This window comes from Anolis carolinensis, unplaced genomic scaffold, assembly GCF_035594765.1.
Source record: "Anolis carolinensis isolate JA03-04 unplaced genomic scaffold, rAnoCar3.1.pri scaffold_12, whole genome shotgun sequence".
Classification (NCBI taxonomy): Eukaryota; Metazoa; Chordata; class Lepidosauria; order Squamata; family Dactyloidae; genus Anolis; species Anolis carolinensis.
In genome coordinates, this window is record NW_026943823.1 from 10632917 (window position 1) to 10650113 (window position 17197).

The following is a 17197-nucleotide window of genomic DNA, read 5'->3' on the forward strand; positions in this document are numbered from 1 at the left end:
CCTTCCTCCATCCTTTTCTCCTTTCCTTCCTTCCTTCCTCTTTCTACTTCCTTCTTAAGGAGAAGCCTAGCATCCCTACTTTGTGGATTTTCAGTTATTGCAGGTGGTCCTGGAACGTAACCCCTGCGATAAGTGAGGGAACACTGTAAACTTATTGCACAACTACTTCTCAAAAGCTTGCTCTCACAGCCAGGTTTTAACTCTCTTTCAGAAAGCCAGGAAGGAGGGGGCTGACCTGACATCACTTGGGAGGGAGTTCCACAACCGAGGGGCCACCACTGAGAAGGCCCTGCCTCTCGTCCCCACCAGCTGCCCGTGCGAAGGAGGTGGGACCGAGAGCAGAGCCTCCCCAGACAATCTTGGACTCTGAGGTAGTTTGTAGGGGGAGGTAGCCTGGGCCAAAACTGTTTAGGGCTTAAGGAATCCATCTGGTCTACATTTTTAGCAAACAGCATGATTTCCTGTTTCTGAACCTATACAGGGTTGGAACGCAATCATCCAGTTTTTGCACATGCCAAAATCAAGTACAAAAGTGGGCTAAAACCACTTTTTGTGTGTGTGCCAGGAGCAGCTTGAGAAACTGCTATTCAACATTAATGCATTGACAAGAGGACGGCAGAAAGGCCATTAATGTTGCATGTCCCCTGATTGGAAGCTGAAGGGACTGCTACTACTTGGGGTGGCATTTACAGTATTACAGGTAACAAGTCAGTAACTATGTTACAAATACTCAACTGCAGTACTGAATGCCAGCCTCTATCCCTAGTATTACCTGGTATCCTATCACCAAAATACCTTCTTGTTTTACTGCACCATACCTATTTAGTTTACCTATTCCCAAGCCAACTCAATATGACAGTAGGTAGGTGAGCACAAGGTAAGGATCTGTAAAGTTCAGGGCAAAGGGAAGCACCAATTTGCTAGTATCCAAATTACAGACAGGGCAAATGACCCGTGCCTCATCTTGCTGTATTGCTTTACATTACTAATTGTAACGTGATAGAATAGAATGCAACATAGTACTATCAGGTCAGGGGAAGGCAATGGGGGGGGGGGGCGCAAGGTTATATGCAACCAATTGACCGGCAAATCAAATTGCACCAGAGCTATTTTGAGGTGTTTGCAGCCTGCTTTTCCCTTGAAGACTGGACCATTGGATTTGTATTGATTCTTCCATCTTTCCAACACCTCTCAACAAAAGATTCCCCAGGCAGGAAGTGGCCAGACTTTGGAACCACTGACAATTATCTTCGAGAGTTCTTGGATTTTCAGAACCACTGACAATTATCTTTGAGAGTTCTTGGAGAACAGGAGAAGTCCCGGAAGATTGGAGGAGGGCGAATGTGGTCCCTATCTTCAAGAAGGGAAAAAAGAACGACCCAAACAATTACCGTCCGGTCAGCCTCACATCGATACCAGGCTAGATTCTGGAAAAGATCATTAAAGAAGTGGTCTGCAAACACTTAGAAACAAGTGCGGTCATTGCTAATAGTCAACACGGATTTACCAAAAACAAGTCATGCCAGATTAATCTGATCTCTTTTTTCGATAGAGTTACGAGTTGGGTCGATACAGGGAATGCCGTGGATGTAGCGTACCTGGATTTCAGTAAGGCCTTCGACAAAGTCCCCCACGACCTTCTGGCAAATAAACTAGTAAAATGTGGGCTAGACAAAACTACGGTTAGGTGGATCTGTAATTGGCTAAGCGAACGAACCCAAAGGGTGCTCACCAATGCGTCGTCTTCATCATGGAAAGAAGTGACAAGTGGAGTGCCGCAGGGCTCTGTCCTGGGCCCGGTTCTGTTCAACATCTTTATTAACGACTTAGACGAAGGGTTAGAAGGCACGATCATCAAGTTTGCAGATGACACCAAACTCGGAGGGATAGCTAACACTCCAGAAGACAGGAGCAGAATTCAAAACGATCTTGACAGACTAGAGAGATGGGCCGAAAATAACAAAATGAAGTTCAACAGGGACAAATGCAAGATACTACACTTCGGCAGAAAAAATGGAAATCAAAGATACAGAATGGGGGACGATGCCTGGCTTGACAGCAGTGCGTGTGAAAAAGACCTTGGAGTCCTTGTGGACAACAAGTTAAACATGAGCCAACAATGTGATGCGGCAGCTAAAAAAGCCAATGGGATTCTGGCCTGAATCAATAGGGGAATAGCGTCTAGATCCAGGGAAGTCCTGCTCCCCTCTATTCTGCCTTGGTCAGACCACACCTGGAATCTCACTGTGTCCAATTCTGGGCACCGCAGTAGAAGGGAGATGTTGACAAGCTGGAAAGCGTCCAGAGGAGGGCGACTAAAATGATCAAAGGTCTGGAGAACAAGCCCTATGAGGAGCGGCTTAAAGAGCTGGGCATGTTTAGCCTGCAGAAGAGAAGGCTGAGAGGAGACATGATAGCCATGTACAAATACGTGAGGAGGGAGGGAGCTTGTTTTCTGCTGCCCTGCAGACTAGGACACAATGGAACAATGGCTTCAAACTACAGGAAAGGAGATTCCACCTGAACATCAGGAAGAACTTCCTCACTGTGAGAAGGGCTGTTCGACAGTGGAACTCTCTGCCCCGGGCTGTGGTGGAGGCTCCTTCTTTGGAGGCTTTTAAACAGAGGCTGGATGGCCATCTGTCGGGGTGCTTTGAATGCGATTTCCTGCTTCTTAGCAGGGGGTTGGACTGGATGGCCCATGAGGTCTCTTCCAACTCTACTATTCTATGATTCTATGATTCTATGGAGCAGCAAGGCTATTCAATGCTCATCAAGGTGGCCAATTGCAACATTCACACTTGCCTCCAAGAGACAAGAGTTCTTTATCCCACCCTGGATATTGTTCCACAGATATAAAAACCTCACTTGCCTAGTTTCCAACAGACCTCACAACCTCTTGAGGATGCCTGCCATAGATGTGGGCAGAATGCCAGGAGAGAATGTTTCTTGAACATGGCCATACAGCCCAGAAAACTCGCATCAACCCAAGAAGAGGTGAATTTAGATAGAGAGCCACTGCTCAGTGATAGCTGGAGTGCTGTTGGGGTTGTGTTAGGGGATATCTAGTACCCTCATGTACATCCCCAGCTGCCATGGGCATCATCTATCTAGAGTTTTTCAATTGGGAAAAAGGAAATCTGCCTCCTCCTAGGCCACCAACATATCCACAAGGAACCAGGACGACGGCAGCCCTTTCTGCATGACACCAATGATGATGGTGGTGATGCTTATATCATGCCATTTCCCCAAAAACGGGATTTCAAGGGAGCTATGCACATTAAAATACACAACAGAAGAGTGGCATTAAAATAGAATTAAACTGACAACAACATTTAAAAACAATTTAACACATGCCGTTAAAAAGGATTAAACAGTTTTTTTTTTTAAAAAAAGTTAAAATAGTATAAGATATGTGTCAAACCATTTCCTTCAGTTGTGAAAAAGGCTTAGCCTGCTGATGGAAGAACTATGAGAAAACACAAGAGACAGGACTGGACTTGAAGAACTGATGGCCCAGACTTGGATTTCGAAAGTATTCTATTATGAAAGCAAAAGCCACTAACTGGGAGTTCCCCAGTCTATATATTTTGACCCACAGTTGCTTTGGTTTTAGAGAGTTCTTCCTTTGGTTGCTGTGAGTTTTCCAGGCTGTATGACCATGTCCCAGAAGCATTCTCTCCTGAAGTTTCGCCCACATCTATGGCAGGCATCCTCCGAGGTTGTGAGGTCTCTTGGAAACTAGGCAAGTGGGGTTTATATATCTGTGGAATGTCCAGGGTGGGGGAGAGAACTCTTTTTTGTTTGAAGAAACTGTGAATGTCAAACTACAACATGTTAAACTACACAGAGAAGCCATAGAAATCCACAAGGACGTGGACAATTTCTATAGAAAGGACGAAACCATGAAAATGAACAAAATCTGGCTACCAGTATTTAAAAAAAACTCTAAAATCAGGACAGTAAATAAAGAACAACACTCAGGAAGCAGGAGAATTCCAGAAAGGAAACAATCAGGACCAGCTAACACCTCCCAACAAAGGATTCCCCCAGGCAGGAAGCAGCCAGGCTTTGAAGCTGCAAGGCCATTCAATGCTAATCAAGCGGGCCAATAGCAACATTCACACTTGCCTCAAACACACAAGAGTTCTTTTTCCTACCCTGGACATCATTCCAACAGACCTCACAACCTTTGAGGATGCCTGCCATAGATGTGAGCGAAACGTCAGGAGAGAATGCTTCGGGAACATGGCCATACAGCTGGGAAAACTTACAGCAACACAGTGATTCTCACCATGAAAGTCTTTGTCAAGTTCTTCCTTTGTTCATTAGAATTTTTAGGCAATTGAAAAAGTGGAATAACAGAGGATTAATAGGGATAGAACCTACCAATTGGGAACATTTGAAGGTAATCCTTTTTTTGGTTACGTGCAATGCCCAAAAGTCAGTGATCTGTTCTGAGATGCTCTTATTTATTTATTTAAGGAACAAAAAGTTACTTGTTATTCCAAATGGAAAAATTAATTGTAAGTAACCGGCAGTCAATTAAGCCTCCGTTCTGCTGGGTAATGCAAATCTTTTATAGTTTTGTTTCAGTTAACGGCCTCATTAATGATTTATAGATGTGTATACAGCTGTGGGAACAGCAACATTATCTAATGCACTTGGAGCATAATTACGCATGAAAAGAGCCACACGGCACATGGGCGAAGGGAGGGCCCTCCGAAATTACTTCCTGATGGAACTTCAACTGTATTAAAAAATGCAAATATTTAGGAACAGCGTGTGGTTTGGGCTGCTTGTTTTGGGGATGTATTTTTTTTATCCCATGAAATTTGCTGGTTCAGAAATGCGATCTCTCGTTTTCAGGACAAGGAAGTTAGAAGTCTATTACTAAAGAATCAAGGTTCTTCTGATATGTCAAAATCAGTGACTAAAACAGACCCAACGAATCAACAAGATTTCTCTAGGGGTTGACTCACCATCCAACAATTGATTGATTGAGAATATGCCAATTGAGACAAACCAAAAGGGTGCCAACCTAGCTATACACGTAATAAAAGTGAAATGATGTACTGTATATACTCGAGTATAAGCCGATCCGAATATAAGCCGAGGCATCTAATTTTACCACAAAAAAACTGGGAAAACATTGACTCCAGTATAAGCCGAGGGTGGTAAATTTCAGAAATAAAAATAGATACCAATTAAATTACATTAATTGAGGCATCAGTAGGTTAAATGTTTTTGAATATTTACATAAAGCTCAAATTTAAGATAAGACTGTCCAACTCTGATCAAATCATTATTCTCACCTTCTTCAATGTAAATGTGCTTATGTATCCTTTTAATAATAATAGAGTAAAATAATACATATAATAATAATAAATACAGGAAAATAATACATGTAATAATAAATAGAGTAAAATAATAAATGCAATAATAATAATAATAATAATAATAATAATAATAATAATATCAGAGTGAAATAATAAATGTAATAATAATAATAATAATAATAATAATAGACTAAAATAAATGTAATAGTAGCAACAGTAATAGAGAAAAATAATAAATGTAATAATACCAATAATAATAGAGAAAAATAATAACTGTACCATATATTCTCAAGTATAAGCTGACCCAAATATAAGCCAGTCAGAACCCTCACCCGAGTATAAGCCGAGGGGGGCTTTTTCTGTCTTAAAAAGAAGGCTGAAAAACTAGGCTTATACTCGAGTACATACAGTAAGTGTGGCTGAGGTGTCCATTTACACAGACAAGTTCCTGCTTCCACAAACAGCTATAGCTTCCACTATTCAAGAGACACCAAAGGCCGTCCCTCCAATGACATTGCAGGTTATGGCGAGCACCGTGAACATGTCCAAGAGACCCACCAATGTTCTCCACAAACACCATACTGCCCACCACCCAAGTGAAGGCTTTCAAACGGGGACAATCTTATCCTAAATTTTGTGTGTTTCCTCTACGACAGTTGTTCTCCACCTTCCTAATGCCGTGACCCCTTAATACAGTTCCTCATGTTGTGCTGACCCCCAAACATAAAATTATTTTCATTGCTACTTCATAACTGTCATTTTGCTACTGTTATGAATCGTAATGTAAATATCTGGTATGCCGGATGTATTTTCATTCACTGGATCAAATTTGACACAAATACCCAATACGCCCAAATTTGAATACTGCTAGGAATGATTTTGTCATTTGGGAGTTGTATTTATTTATTTATTTCCAATATTTCTACCCCGTCCTTCTCCCTGAAGGGACTCAGGGCGGCTTACACAACTGGCAGGATCACTACCAGTATATCATAATACAATAAAATAATACAACAATTAAAATAGTTAAATAACATAGTAAAATACAATATATAAAAGATTGTAGTAGTCACTTGTATTCAACCTACAATCATCCACCAGCAATGGAATTGAACCAAACTTGGGACACAGAACTCCTGTGACCAACAGAAAATCCTGGAAGGGTTTGGTGGGCACTGACCCTGAGTTTGGGAGTTGTAGTTCACCTACATCCAGAGAGCACTGTGGACTCCAAACAATGATGAATCTGAACCAAACTTGGCATGAATACTCAATATGCCAAATGTGAACACTGGTGGAGTTGGGGGAACTAGACCTCGACATTTGGGAATTGTAGTTTCTGGGACTTGTAGTTCACCTACAATCAAAGAGCATTCTGAACCTCACAATTGATAGAATTGGGCCAAACTTCCCACATAGAACCCCCATGACCAAAAGAAAACACTGTCGTGATTTGGGAAGAATTGACAGTGATTTGGGGGAGATGTAATCCACCTACATCTGGAGAGCACTGTGAACCCAAACAATGACCAAATTGGGCACAAATTTGGGAGGATTCACTATCTGATTCCAAAAAGGAAGGTAAGGGCAGGCGGAAAAATCTTCAGTCTTCTCTGCCAATGGACTTCCTAAGACCATCAGAAACATGTGTTTTCTGATGGTCTTTGGTGACCCTCTGCCACCTCCTCGCGACCCTCCCCCCAGGGGTCCTGACCCCCAGGTTGAGAAACACTTGTTGCACCTCAGGTTAGCTTCACCTTGCTAAAGACACCAGGCTGCACATAGATCGTAGTCTTTTGTAGTTTATTAGGAAATAGGGAAAAGATAGTTCATAAAAGGTAAAAATTCAGTTCCAAATGATAGTTACAAAAACAAGGCTGTAGAATAAATCCATGGAAACATTAGTCATGAAACAAGGTCCTTAAAACAAAGCCAAAGTCCCAGAAACGAGGTTACATCCAGGCTACAAGATAATACAGGGAAGCAGACTTGGTTCTTGATTCAAGCGAGGAAATTGCTTTGACGAAGATTTCCCTCTCAGCAGACTGTTTTAATAGCATAACATGAAGGCATTTCTTTGCTCTTTGCCCTTTGCCCTCCCTCTTATTTGCTATTCTGAGACTTCTGCACAACCCCCGAAATCCCAAACAACTAGCCCGATCTAGAGAAGCAGCCTCATCATCAAGGCCACAGGGCTCGTTAGTGTTATCAGGCTGAGGCTGGGAGCTACTCTCCCTTCCTGCTTCTTGCACCTGAAAACCATCATCAGTAACAACAGGGAAAGCCTCCCTGCTCCTCATCTCCCACAGCAGGGACACTCTGCACCTGAATCCCTGAATTCCCATCAGAGTCATCTTGAAACTCATCCTGAACCTGAATCCCATCATCTTGAAACTGCATCCCAGAATCCTCATCAGAGTCACACAAAGGCTGAGTCGCAACAGGACTAGAGATATGGAACTATATCCACATGGGCAATAGGGAGGCAGGGAAAGAATACATTGGAAAACAAACGGGTTCCCATACCTAGAAACCGAATGTCCCCCATGGCATGAGCTAAAATATAAGGGTTCGGAGGCAATTCCGGAAAGAAGTCATCTGCAGCAGAACAGATGTTTAGCTCAAAGGAAAAGTAATCTTCAAGCAGCTGCTTTCTTGATCAAAGGAACTAAATTGCCCAGCAGGGTCTTCTTCTAAAGAGCTAAAATGGTCCGAGCAAAGCACATCTGCCTTCCCCAATAGAAGTGGTGAGGCCCACTTCTCCCCCCTTGGTTTTTAATTCTTCAAGTGGAGCTCCAAAACTAAAGTATGGCTCCCAACTCACTATCTGGTGTATTAATACCATGGCCTCCTGGAATCATGACATATTCTCTTCTGTCTTTGGTAACAACAGACCATTAAAAAATTGAAATGGTGGCTTAGGAAATTGTAAAAAAAAATTGTGTGGAATCCACAGAATTTCTGGAATCTTCTATCTCAACATCAGCATAGGTTTCCTTGTATTACATCCTTCAAAACAGACATTATGTTGGATCATCAGACCAGTCAATTGCCCAAAGTCTCAATCCATGAAGCCTTATAAAATTAAAATATTATTATAAAATATTAAACAATAGAGATATGAATAGTGGTTCCAATGCAGTAAACTACTATTTCTTTTCACTGTTTCCACTGGCAGCTTTACATAAAATTACAGAGACTCTCTTTGGCTGGATCTATGAAGGTTGAATAAAAAGTAATGCCTCCACCTTCGTTACTTGGGTTTGGATGGGAATATTTTAATAAATCAAACACAGAAATAATCCTTAGAATATGCTCTTTAACTACCACTATTCACTTGTCCACATAATCACCAGACAATTGGATACATTTCTGCCAATGATGAACAAGTTTTCTGAAGCCGTCACGGAAGAAATCGACACACTGTTTCCGCAACCGGCGTCTCACAGGACCCATAGTGCACAGATCTTCCAATAGCCAAGTAAAGCAATAATGTGACCCACACGTTCTTGTGAAATGCTGATTATGCTTGAAATTTCTCTCTGAGTGATACGACAATCATCCTGAATCAATCTGTCGACCTTTTACTTGCTGTCACAGGATGTCCAACTCTTTGTCACGCAAGTCAGATGTTCCCACCTCAACATGTTTAAACTTACTCACCCAATGACGCACAATATTCACATCAACACAATCACAGCTTGCATTCTCTGATGAATCTCCTTCGGGGTGACACCTTCTGCTGTCAAGAATTCAATCACTGCACGTTGCTTAAGTTGCATTGACCGATCGTCTGCCCAGGGTTCCATACTTTGCACTTTAACAACACAACCATTCAATGCTAAGGCTTCCCACCAAATGAAACTGGAGAGGAGAGTTCAGTAGGAACAAGCCGGTACCTGCTGCATATCAGGACTGCCATCCGTTGAGGAGTTACAAAGGTGGAGGCATTACTTTTCATTCAACTCTCGTACACTGCCATGTAAAGCAATTTGGAACTGCATTATATGGTCTGTGGAGTCTCATATAATGCCATTCATTGCAGTTAAACTTCGTTAAATGGATCTACACTGACCCTATAATGCAGTTTCAGACATACTTGGCATTCGCTAGGGTCTGGTTCCAGAACCATGAACAGCCACCCAAATCTACTTTTTTAAAATACTTAATCGGACTATTTTATTTTCTTGCATGTTTTATTCTCAGTGCAATGTTAAAAAACAATAAAATATATCGCAAATTAAAAGTCAATTATAAAAACCTTTTTTCCCTTTTCCTGGGCACTGCATTCAGCATCTTTGAACAACTTGGTACAAACACAATCGCTTGTTTGATCGTTGTGCCACCAATTCTGGCACTGATGCAAAACGTTATTTGGATACAAAAGCTGTTAGATAGCAAAAAAACCAACATTGTGTTTTTGTTTATGGGTGCTTTTTTTCCCCCGGTCAGACTAGATTCCAGACTTATACCAACACATTTGACATTTCATAGCGCTCTGTAGCAAAGCATGTAAAATGAGTCCATGTTTTAAAACAGCAGGGAAGCTTCTAGTGCTACAATTAACTGGAAACATATGCCACTGCTGCCAAGAGGATTTTTTAATCCCTTTAAACATTAATGTCGTATTTTTGCTTCTGTCGCAATACGGCAGCCATCTGCGTTTGAACCTTCTGGGAAACCAAGGAGATGGTGAGAGAGAGAAAGCCATGGAGGGGATGGCGAAAAGTTTTATTTGAGACTTGCTTGACTTAAATCCAGCATCTAAAATTAATATTAATAATAAAAACAATAACAACAACAAAAAACAACTGCCATTACGCTTTGCTGTTACATATTCAAAACCTGGTGTTATGAATCTCTAACTACTCCATAGAATCAAAGCATTGGAAGAGACCTCAAAGCCACCCAGTCCAACCCCAATCTAAAGGTAAAGGTAAAGGTTTTCCTCTGTCATTAAGTCTAGTCATGTCCGACTCTGGGGGTTGGTGCTCATCTCCATTTCTAAGCTGAAAAGCCAGCATTGTTCATAGACACCTCCTAGGTCTTGTGGCTGGCATGAATGCATGGAGTACCATTGCCTTCCCACCAGAGCAATGCCTATTGATCTATTCACATTTGCATGTTGTTGAACTGCTGGGTTGACAAAAGCTGGGGCTAACAGCAGGAGCTCACCCCACTTCCCGGATTCAAAACACTGACCTTTCAGTCAACAAGCTCAGCAGCTCAGTGGTTTAATCCACTGTGCCACTGGGAACTCTCAACCCCAATCTACCATCCAGGTAAACACAATCAAAGCCCTCCCAACAGACGGCCATCCAGCCTCTGCTTCAAAACCTCCAGAGAAGGAAGAAGACTCCCCCACATGCCAAAGTTGCATATTTCACCGTTGAATAGCTCTTACTTCCAAGACGTTCTTCCTAAGGTGGGATCTCCTTTCCTGTAATTTGAATCCATTACTCAAGGACCATCCAGTCCATCCCATTGCCATGCAGGAAGTAGAATCAAAGTACCTCTGACAGATGGCTATCCAGCCTCTGCTTCAAAACATCCAAAGAAGGAGACTCCACAGCAACATATTCTGTCAAACAGCTCTAACTATCAAAAGTTCAGGTGGGATCGCTTTTCCTGCTATTTGAATCCATTGCTCCATTGAATCCAAGTCTCCAGAGCAGCAGAAAACAAGCTTGCCCCTTCCTCAATGTGACATCCTTTCAGATATTTAACCATAGCTCTCTTGTCTTTGTTTCAACCTTCGCTTCTTCAAGCTCCGGTTCCTTCAGCTTTTGCTCATAGGGTTTGGTTTCAAAATATTTGATAATTTTGGTCAAAATGGGCCGCGGCTAGCACAGCGGGTTAAACTGCCAACTATAGAAGATCCTACCGACTTGAAGGTTGGCAATTCAAGCCCGGGTCGGGGTGAGCGCCCACCATCAACCTAGTTTCTGCTTACCTAGCAGTTTGAAAACTTTGGCAGGGAGGTAAAAGGCATCCTGAAAAACATATCAGCAAAATCCAACCAGAAAGGTGTCCATGGACAACAGGCTCCTCAGCATGGAAAATGAAACAGCACCACCTCCTCATGGCCAAGTCGAGCACAGCGAGATGCCGGAGATGAAAGGAGGGAAGCCTTGCCTCTGTTTATGCACTGTATGTCTTTGTCAGTTGTGTAATGGCATTGAATGTTTGCCATTTATGCACCTGTAATCCATCCTTGTGCCCCCCTCGGGGAGATAGAGCGGAATATAAATAAAGTATATTATTATTATTATTATTATTATTATTATTATTATTATTATTATTATTATTATATTGTATGACACAGCAAACAAGATAGATATGCTGGATCTCGTATCACAAAATCACAAGTCAAACTTCCCAAGTGTCTAGGACTGTGTGATGTATTTTCGGATAATGCGTGCAGATCCCAGTCGGGTGGCCTTTTGCAGTTGGCAGATCGTAATTTTGTCAATGTCTATTGTTTCCAAATGCTGGCTGAGATCTTTTGGCACGGCACTCAGTGTGCCCATCACCACCGGGACCACCTGCACTGGTTTCTGCCAGAGTCTTTGAAGTTCAATTTTGAGGTCCTGATAGCGGTTGAGTTTTTCCTGTTGTTTTTCGTCAATGCAACTGTCACCTGGGATGGCAACATCAACGATCCAAACCTTTTTCTTTTCCACAACTGTGATGTCTGGTGTGTTGTGTTCCAGAACGTTGTCAGTCTGGATTCGGAAGTCCCACAGTATCTTTGCGTGCTCATTTTCCAATACTTTTGCAGGTTTGTGATCCCACCAGTTCTTTGCTGCTGGCAGGTGGTACTTGAGGCACAAGTTCCAATGAATCATAGTTGTGCCTCTGTTTGTAGTCTGTCTGTGCGATTTTCTTACAGCAGCTGAGGATATGATCCATGGTTTCGTCGGTTTCCTTGCACAGTCTGCATTTTGGGTCATCAGCTGATTTTTCGATCTTGGCCTGAATTGCCTTTGATGGCTTGCTCCTGGGCTGCAAGGATCAGGCCTTCTGTCTCCTTCTTCAGGGTCCCATTTGTGAGCCAGAGCCAGGTCTTCTCCTTATCAGCTTTTCCTTCAATTTTGTCAAGGAACTTTCCATGCAATGTTTTGTTGTGCCAGCTGTCAGCTCTAGTTTGTAGTTCGGTTTTCTTGTACTGATTCTTTGTCTGCTGTGTTTTGAGGAGTTTCTGATTTTTGACTTCAATCAAAGCAGGTTCTTCACTTTGCTTTACAGATTCTGCCAGGGCATGTTCTTCTTCTTTGACTGTTTGTCAAACTTTGACTGTTATTATTTGCTCTCCTCTGCACACGTTCCATCTTGCCAATGTCTTTCTTGAATTACTTTGCCCAGAAATGGACACAAGGGTTACTCCAGGTGAGGTCTGACCAAAACAGAAGACAGTGGAACTATGACTTCCCTAGATCGACATACTATCCTTCTACTGATGCAGCCTAGAATCGCATTGGCTTTTGAATTTTCAATGGAGAGGGACCCAATTGCCTCCTTCACCAAGGATCTCATGGAGAACAGGAAGCAGCCCTACAAGGAAGAGGAGGAAAACCTTTTTGCCTTTTGGAGCAAACACTTCTTTTTCCTTGGGGCTGCCTCCTTCTCCCCAGCCAAGCCCAACCATGGGATCAACAGTGCTCTATATCAATAAAATAATAAATGGTGTTAATGTCAAACACACATTACAGGAAGAGGCACTGAATGTGTTTAAAAATGGCAACACTTGCCGGAGGGGCGATGCCACCCATCAATCTGCCATTGGAGTTCTCTTCCTGAAAACAGGGACAGATAGATAGTCCTCCTTTTCATCAGAGGGAACGGAAGGTTTTGGATCTGCCACAATGTTGGGCTGAGCAGAGATTTGCATTGAAACATTCCGGGCTTGTTTTTCTCTCTCTGTCCAGATCAACTTCTTTCCAGCCTGTTTTTGACATTAAATCAAATCTTGCTTTCCAAAGGAGTTCCTTCTGGAAGGCAATTATTGTCCTATAAAAAAAGACACAATGGCTGGCAAGGAACCAAACTAGTTTTCTCTCATTTCAGCATCTTCAGCCTTGACCTTCCTGTGACTGCAGAGATCAAGAAAAGAAATGGCATCTCAGCTTTTTGGACAACAACGTGAAAAGAAATGCCAAAGACATTTGCAAGTCAGAACTGCTCCAGAGGAGAAGTTGCTTCACCTGCAGACATTTTTTAAAAAATGACTTTGTGCATCCTGCAATGACATGACACCCCTTTTTAGAAAAATAAAATGTGTACAATGTTGGGATCCAGGGCATTTTAGAACTGGCTGAAAAGTGGGATGGCAGAGAATTGGGATTTGTCCCTGACAAATTGAGACAGCTGGAAGTCATGTTTAGATGGATAACCTGCCATTTACATATTTAAAAAGTAACTTTACTAGTTGAGCCTGGCCTATTGGTATCTTCACCTTCCTCTGGCTTGCTTGCTTGCTTGCTTGCTTGCTTGCTTGCTTGCTTATTTATTTATTTATTTATTTATTTATTTATTTATTTACAGTATTTATATTCCGCCCTTCTCACCCTGAAGGGGACTCACATTACACATATAAGGCAAACATTCAATGCCTTTAACATAGAACAAAGACAAGACAAACATAGGCTCCGAGCTGGCCTCGAACTCATGACCTCTTGGTCAGAATGATTTGTTGCAGCTGGCTGCAGCTGGCTGGCTGCTCACCAGCCTGCGCCACAGCCCGAAATGCCAAATTGTGGATGGTCCAGTTTTGATTCTCCAGCCACACAAAGCCTGCATTCACTTCTCTCACGCAATTGTCTCTTGCTGCGATAATGGTTTCAAGCCCCCGGTTTATAAGAAAGGATCGGAAATATGTTTTCCCCCAATTAATGCATTCCAATACCTGTTCTTCATAAGAGCCCTTTTATGCCACAGTTTGACCCTCGCCATGAAGTTAAAAGCCCGGTTGCCATGCAAACCAGGTGTTCCCTGTTAATATTTGCATGTGGTACAGTGTAAAAAACATTATATGGGGCTAATAAATAGTCAAATGCTTTAATTAAAGAATGAAGAAGGAAGGCAAAGTCTTTCATTTATAAATCTGAGCATGCCATTATGTCCAGATAGTCGTCCTTAGAAAGTGGATATCATAGCAAAGAGGAATGAGGGTTTGCTTTGACCAGAAGCTGGCCCCTTGGAGTGCCTCTGGTGTGGCTGTGAGATGGTCCTCCACGGTGCACGTGGCAGGGCTCGGGCCGCATTGTAGTAAGTGGTCTGTGGTTTGCTCTTCTCCACACTCGCATGTCGTGGAGTCCACTTTGTAGCCCCATTTCTTAAGGTTAGCTCTTCATCTTGTGCCAGAGCACAGTCTGTTCAGTGCCTTCCAAGTCGCCCAGTCTTCTATGTGCCCAGGAGGGAGTTTCTCATCTGGTATCGGTCACAGATTGAGGTCCCAGGTTTTAAACTGACACTTTTGGACTCTTGCTTGCTGAGGTGTTCCTGGGAGTACTTCTGTAGATTTTAGAAGCTGTTTCTTGATTTAAGGCGTTGGCATGCCTTCAATCTGAGAGAGCTGAAATCAGGGAGAGCTGATAGTATGCTACTTTCTTTGGATGACATTCCATTCATATGCTCATCCATTGTTTAGTTGAACAATTAAATTGTGGCAAAAATATCTGCCAATGGCTACTCTTGGTGAGATCTATATATATTACGTCCTGGATCATATACTCGCCAAAATTTCACAGATGAAATTGTCAGAGTAATTTGCAGCGCAGCAGTAGTTGGATGGAGTCAGTGGAATGCAGAATGAAGAGACATCAGAGACGATGGTAAAACTATATATAAGTTTTACTGAAAGCAGTAATAAAGACAAACAGACTTGAAGACAATGGACACAGGACTTGACTTCTCAGCAGACAGCACTCGACTCAACTCAGAACAGAACAGAACTGATGCAATCAGCAATGCACACACACTTGTGTCTGGATACTCCCCAGTTCCAGCTACACATCAAGGTCATCACAGCTTCTTAGCAATTAACTCTTTACAGACTATAGTACACTCTGGATGATGCAATCAGCATGCAATACAGGAAAGACACAAATTTCATTTAAACACTACCAATACACAAATCCCACATTAACAGAAATCAGCATGTGATCAAGCTGGGAAAAGTTATTTAAAAAGAAGAATAGGAAAGTTTGGATGGGCTGCAGTGGTTTGCTGTTGCCTGAGCCTTCTGGGAAGGGCGAAAAACCATATCTCCTCTTCTCAATGCAGGATGAATGGAGTGCAAATATAATAAGTAATAAAAAAACCTTTATTTATAACCTGCCCTCTCTCCCAGAAGGGACTCAGGGCAGTTTACAAAAATAACAAAACTGGCAAACATTTAATGCCCAACAAATCACGACAAAACAAAAAATAAAATAAGCACAATATAAACAACCGAAACCCAAGGATTAAACTAAATAAACATAACAAGTACAAGGAGTCAAATCAATCAAAACACAATACATGAAAACATGATATGAGGGTTGAATGAAAAGTAATGCCTCCACCTTCATTACTTTGGTTTGGATGGGAATATTTTAATAAATCAAATGCAGAAATAATCCTTAGAATGTGCTCTTTAACTACCACTATTTACTTTTCCACATAATCACCAGACAATTCAATACATTTTTGCCAACGACGAACAAGTTTTCTGAAGCTGTCACGGTAGAAGTCAACACTCTGTTTCTGCAACCAGCGTCTCACAGGACCCATCGTGCACAGATCTTCAGATAGCCAAAAAAAGCAATAATGTGACCCACACGTTCTTGTGAAATGCTGATTATGCTTGAAATTTCTCTCTGGGTGATATGATGATTGTCCTGAATCAATCTGTCAACCTTTTGCTTGTGAAACGGTGTTTTCTGTCATAGGACGTCCAACTCTTTGTTTGTCACGCAAGTCCCACCTCAACATCTTTAAACTTACTCACCCGAAGATGCACAGGACTCACATCAACATACCATAAATAGATTGCATTCTCTGATGAATCTCCTTTGGGGTGACACCTTCTGCTGTCAAGAATTCAATGACTGCACATTGCTTAAGTCACACTTTATCAACACAACCGTTCAGTGCTAAGGCTTCCCACCAAATGGAACTGTAGAGGAGAGTCTACTGAACAAGTCAGTACCTGCCGCAGACCAGGACTGTCATCTGTTGAGGAGTTACGAAGGCGGAGACATTACTTTTCATTCAACCCTCGTATCATGTATCGCATTAACTGTGTGTGTGTGTGTGTGTGTAGAAATGCTAATCCTACACAGATGGGTCTTTAAAAGCTTTTTAAAGGAGAGCACAGAGGCGGCCATTCAGTGCAATGCAAAAACTACTTTTGCATTTTGCACTCAGGTTGGAGCAATTGAAGAAAGATGAGGACAAAAGGGGAAAGTGACAAGAAAAGAGAAACTGGCAGAATTTGAAAGCAGCCCTTTGAGAGAGAGGTCCAGCTGGATTCGCTCTGAATCTCCAGTCCCATGGAAGCCTGCAAATTGGTTGAATAAACCCCATTCTGTATATAGGACAAATTTCCATTTGCCACATTGTGCATTCAAATATTTGAGAGAACATTGTGTGTGAACCAGAAACAACAGAAGAAAGCATCACCTTCCCCTGAAAGTGAGTACGGAATTGGTCATCCAAAGTGGCTTCTTAAACGTTTTCCACCCATGACCCCATTCCATCTGAAAATTTTTGCCATGACCTCAGGTATATAGGTGTACAAAAGATTTATTAATAATGAATCAACATTTGCAAGGCTTGCTAATGATGAAAGCTCGGCTTTGCAAGTTCAGAAAGGA